Source organism: Chrysoperla carnea, chromosome 3, assembly GCF_905475395.1.
Source record: "Chrysoperla carnea chromosome 3, inChrCarn1.1, whole genome shotgun sequence".
Lineage (NCBI taxonomy): Eukaryota > Metazoa > Arthropoda > Insecta > Neuroptera > Chrysopidae > Chrysoperla > Chrysoperla carnea.
Genome location: NC_058339.1, coordinates 42,870,370 through 42,876,369, shown reverse-complemented (window position 1 = coordinate 42,876,369; position 6,000 = coordinate 42,870,370). Strand labels below are relative to the sequence as shown.

The following is a 6,000-nucleotide window of genomic DNA, read 5'->3' as shown; positions in this document are numbered from 1 at the left end:
TTGGAATTTTTAAGAAAGATTTTGCTTATTAAGCTTTTTTTAAAATTATTTTGCTGAATCTTGAACAGTTTTTAAATGATAAGTTGATCTATTTCTTAAAATTGATAGCTACATATAGAACAAAATTTGCTCCATATGCAATAAACTGTTAAACAAAGATACAGCAAAAAAGAATTGTTACCTTTAAAAGTAGCAACATTTTATCGAAAAAATCATAAAGAACCTTTTTGATGTTAAATGACCCAAAGAAAATAGAGTAACTTTTACTTAGTTCAAAAAATGTCATTTTAGTGTTTCTGTGAAGGGGGAGAAAGTATGCAAAAATTGGACCAATAGCGTTTCAGGCAAGATCCAGAATATTAATCTATAAGCTTTTCTGAACAACAATCAATTGACAAAATGCGGTTCTCATATTTTGCACACTCAGCCTCATCCAGCGCCTGCTCTAATTTACATAGTTACAAACGCTTTAGTTCTGAACCTTTGATTATTGACGATTTATTCTAATACACCTGGTAGATAGACTCGTTATAGTGAAGTTTGTTAGTGTCAGTTTTATAATAAATGGGATGATATTGCAGTACTGTCCACCGTTGTGGTAGGTACTGTTTATAATAAATTATCTATTATACCCATAGATAAAATAATAGTACTTTGATTATACCCATACAATTTATGTTAATGTATGCACAATAAAAATAAATTCATTAACATTAACATATAAATAAAATTCATAATTTGTTAGTAAAGTGACCTCTGAAATTAAATCAATGTTAAATAAAATTTCCTTACGTACATTAAACTTTCTTTTACAGTAAATGATATTGAGATGTCTGTAATTCTGAACTTAAAAAAAAAAAAAAAAAAACGAAAAAAGAAGTCTTAAAATATGAAAAGGGAAAATCTTGGTGGCAATATATAGTAATCCTAAATGAAGATAAATTATTAATCAGGAAGTTACTGATATTGGTAGGAGTACTTTCTCATAAAAGCTTTGATTACTTTTTAATACATTTTTCAATTATTCTTTTCTTGTTGGTTAACTTTTTACACTATGTATATGAAATAAACAAAGGTGTACTAAGTTTAGTCCCAAGTTTGTAACGCTTAAAAATATTGATGCAACGAACAAAATTTCGGTATAGGTGTTCATAAAATCACCTAATTAGTCCATTTCCGGTTGTCTGTCTGTCGTCTGTCATCTGTCTGTCCGTTTGTCATCACGATAACTCAAAAACGAAAAGAGATATCTAGCTGAAATTTTTATAGCGTGCTCAAGACGTAAAAAGTTCGTAAATGAGCAACATAGGTTAATTGGTACTTGGTTGCGTAGGACCCATCTTGTAAACCGTTAGAGATAGAACAAAACTTTAAATGTGAAAAATGTTCCTTATAAAAAACAAAAACCACTTTTTTTTGAAATATTTTTTCGTTAACATCACTGTTTACCCGTGAGAGCGCAAATTATGCGCAAATTGTATAGTATGTATGTTATGGCTATATCAGTTAAATATGTGTGACATGTATGTATGTGTAATGTGACAGAGTAATCAACACTGCCTATATATGGTATTTCAACAATTAACTCAGTCAATTGTTTGTTTGCACTTGTTTTTGTATAATTTTAGCTGTATTAGTACATTACATCAATGCACAAGAAACCCATTTCAATTTATTAATGCACATATATTTTTATTTTAACAAAGAAAAAAATCGAAAAAGTCGCACTGTTGTCAGGGTACAATATGGGCCTAGACGTTTTTATTCTCTCAGGTACCACTGGTATGCCGATTCTCCTCGAACTGTTATTTTTCAGTACCAAGATAAAATAGATCTTTTAAGCTAGGTACACATTTATTTCTTGGTGTGAGGGTAATATATGCATAGGTAAAATATTATTGATATTAATATCAATAATTTATGATAATCTGAAAAATATATTTGTTTAGTATAATATGATAATGGATAACAAAAATAAAATTTGATACGATAAAATGTAATATTGATAAACGTCCAACAGGTTTTGTTGATTTTCGATTAGACATTGATGAAAGTGTACTTTTTCCTGTCTGTCGTTTTATACAATACACAATTTACAAACCAATGATAAACATAGAGGAAAATCACAGGCGTAGTTACGAAGGGACGAAGAGAAATAAAAAATATCATTGAACTTCATCTTTTATACAGATCCTTATGGAATTTAGTTATGATCAAAATTGTTGTATTCAAATTTGTTTTATTAATTTTAAGTCTTTCTTTGATCGTTAATCCGTGAAGTTTCTTCTTGAAAAATTAACAATTATTTTGTATATTTCTATATACATACAAATATACCCAAAATTTTGTAATTTATGAAGAAGTTCCAGGAATTTCGACTCCTAAAATTCATCCCTTCACTGGCTTCATGCAGGAAAAAATCAGTGTCACCTCCAAATATTTTGAACTTAATAATATCTAAGATAGAAGGTAAATTTTTAAGTTATTTTAAATGAATGTTATTATAGGATAGGCCACGATGCAGTCTCAAAAGTCATGTACCTACCTACTTACCTTGAATTATTCTGTCGTTTCTCGACAGATTTAATGAACAGCAGTTGTATTGAAATGTTCAGAATGCAGGTAGATTGAATTTTGCAGAAAAAAATTTCATCTGGAATTGCTATGATAAGTAAAATCGTCATTACAGTCGGGGGACCTCTTTTCCGTCCGGTGGAAAACCGTTTAATCTTAGAGGTTTTTTTATACGCTGTTTGACTGTATTTCCTTCTTAAATTTTGAAGGTGCGCCATTGAATAATATTGTTGTGTCAGGTACATCTGAACGAGTAATACCAACCTCTATGTTGTTTTCAAATAACAAACTTCGTTGTTATTTTATACGATAGAAGAAAACGCTCAGAGAAAATATATGGGTACGCTGTAGACACATCTTTCATCGAAGCACAAAGTATCACTTGTTTGCTCGTTGCGATTCGAGCTAAGCACAGTTCGTACATATATACATATGGTATAGTATTATAGTATATAATAATAGTAAAGTGTAAACGTTTTTTTGTGTGTGAAAATCGGCGCATGCTTGCCCGGGAGTCCCACAGGAATATCAGCTGCCCGGGTTTGTATACATACTACATACAAATATTATATGCCTCTAATGATAGATCTTTTGGTTGCATTTATGTATTAGTTGCGTTCGTCTTCTAATATAAGCTAAAACAGTATCCAGCATCCTTTACATCTGTTCACACACAGAAATATTCGTATATGGAGTATACTACATATTGAGCACTTGTTGTTTATGTGTATATACATATATACACTTTTCGTGGTCAACTTGTTCGAATTTCGCGGTTTTACCACTAGTTCATAATATAATGCGCTGTTGGCGTGTATAAGATATTATTGTTCAACACATTTCAATAATCGAATTTAAAACAATTGTTGTAATCAAAAATTCAATGAACAAATTATTTATTGAAAAACTTTGTAAATTTTGTGAGTTTTCTTAAAACAAAAATGTTCATTGAAAATATTGTGTATTTTCTAGAAGTGTTTTGAATTTGTGAATTAATTTTTCTTCGTGTTAATTTTTTTAATTTTTATTTACAGCAAAACGACTAGTGTTTTTCTCTTATTCTAGGTAAATTTTACTTTTTTTAAATGTATTTTTATGATCTGTGGATATAACATAAAATGGTATTATAAGTTTTGCCCAAAGCGACCTAAATTACTCTAAAAAAACACAATTTTTGTACAAGTTTTTATATAATAATCGAATTTGTCCATTTACACAAATCCACCTTTCCTTGAATACAACGACTTGAATAAGATAGCTTAAAAACAAAATAAAATAATATTCAGGCACTTTTTAACTAAGAACAAATGCTCAAAAGTGACTGACATGAATAAGTATAAGAACTAAAAAAATATATGTAAATATTTAAAAAAAATCCACTTTTTAAAAACGATTAACTTTTCCGTAAATAGAATCCATTTCAGTATTTGTAACGTATTGTATTTAAATCATTTGGGAATCTAAATAATCTTTTCTATTATTCAATTTGAATGAAAAAATTTTCATATTTTAAACTTTTTGTTATTACTTTAATGGATTATGAAATTCAAGAAAATCATATAAACTTTTGAAACACGAATAAATCCTTGTTGGATTAATCTAAACTAATATTATAAAGAAAAACGATTTGATTTTTGTATGTTTGTTTGTATCGGATAAACTGAAAAACCACAAAACCGATTAAATAAATTGTTTCACCAACAGAAAGCTGCATTATCAGCGACTATAAAAGGCTGTATTTTATTTTCAAAAAACAAGCAGTTAGCCGCACGCTTCGGCAAAAAATTCTAAAACTAAAAAATTAATAGTATGATTTCATTATAAATAGTAATATATAATTTAAAGTGTTACGGGATGGGGGAGGTAAGTGAAAGCAAGGAAGGCGAAGGATACATCCGTTAGTCTTTGCTTTTAAAATTGTCTAAAAAAAGCGGGAGGATAGCTGCTAGAATTGAATATTTTTGTCTGATAATAAATACATTTAAATTACTGCCCCTAAAAATATCTCCCAAGTGGCTCCCGAGAATTCCAGATCGGGGCGGCTTTTTTATGCATCATTTTTTCTCCATTATGAGTGACCTACGAACAAAATAATATAAAATGTGATTTTTTAAAAAGTTCACCCTTATATTTTGCTAATGGAACGAAAAAATATACATCGTTCGTAAACGAGCAACAGGGGGCAATTGGGGCATGGGGCCGCAGCCGTGAATCTGTAAAAATAGTAGTTTAAATGAACATTTTTTTTGTAAATATCATTGTTTTCTCGTGAGGGTGCAAAATAGAGCAAAAACCTAGTTACCAAAAATTTCCAAAACAATAAAAGAATAAAACATTTATTTGCATTTAAAACTTTGTTTCAAAGCATATTCGAAAAACATTCGCACTTTCGAAATAACCGCCGGAAGGGCGCCATTTTACTTTCTTTTTTAAATTTTTCAACATTATCTATACAGGGTATCTCAACACCCAGAATAGACATAATTTTAAATTTTGTGAACTTATTGTGCATTTATTGCATTATCAGCTTTAACTAAATTATTGAAACGTACGTCGAATAAAAAGAGTGACGAACAGAACTGTCTATTATCCATGGATGTATTTAAAATTTGCATCTCAGCTATTATGTTAGTGATTACATAAACTTAAAAAAATCAAGATACTTATTTGAAATGTAAATGATATTGACTTTTCTACAGAATCTCAAATATTTGTATACTTTCTGCATGTTTTTTTCTTTATTATAAAAAATATAAAGAAGTAAAAAGTGAATTGTAATGTGTTTCTTTTTAGACGAGAAAATTTAACACAAAAAACGTTAAAATCGTGAAAATTTCTAAAGTAAGATGAATGAGGACACGGTTTTTTGTATTAGGTTCTAGAAGGTATTTATAAACTTTGTGAACATTGAAAATTATGGGGAGATAATTTTCCTTGTTTGTGTATTAGAAAATGCATTTTTTGTAATGCACTATTTTAGGCAATTAAAAGAAAACTATTATCCCGTTAAATGTACCAAATTGGCTGGAAATGGTTGCTCAGTTGTTTTTGAAGCTGCAGAACGCGAATCCGATTGTAAAATTCTCGTAGCACTTATGGACCCGGGAATCCTGATTTCAAAAGCAGAAAAAATTTTAAAGAAAAATTCAAAATTTGTTTTTTTTTCTTCATAAAAAGCTTCTAATGATCATGAAACGTATAGATATTAAAAAAAGATTTTGAAAAAATTCATTTTCTAATCATTATTTACTATATGTTGTATGTACAAAAAATACATTTTTTAGTAAAAACGATAAAAAGTTTACAAATAACTTCTAGAACCTTATGCAAAAAACCACATCACGATCCATCTTACTTTAGAAATTTTCGCGATAAAATGTAAAATTTTCTCGCCTATTTCTACGATTTAAATTCTACATATTGTAA

The 6,000-nt window shown here is 28.9% G+C and overlaps 1 protein-coding gene across 1 annotated transcript in view; it reads left to right on the top strand.

Moving 5' to 3' along the window:
* Positions 1-3,605: 3,605 nt before the first annotated feature.
* The window catches only part of LOC123296042 (potassium voltage-gated channel subfamily H member 8), a 220,148-nt gene continuing 217,753 nt past the window's right edge, over positions 3,606-6,000 (top strand). Inside the window, exon 1 of the mRNA XM_044877504.1 lies at positions 3,606-3,639. The gene's annotated coding sequence lies outside the window, so the exon portion shown is untranslated. The remainder of the gene's footprint in view (positions 3,640-6,000) is intronic.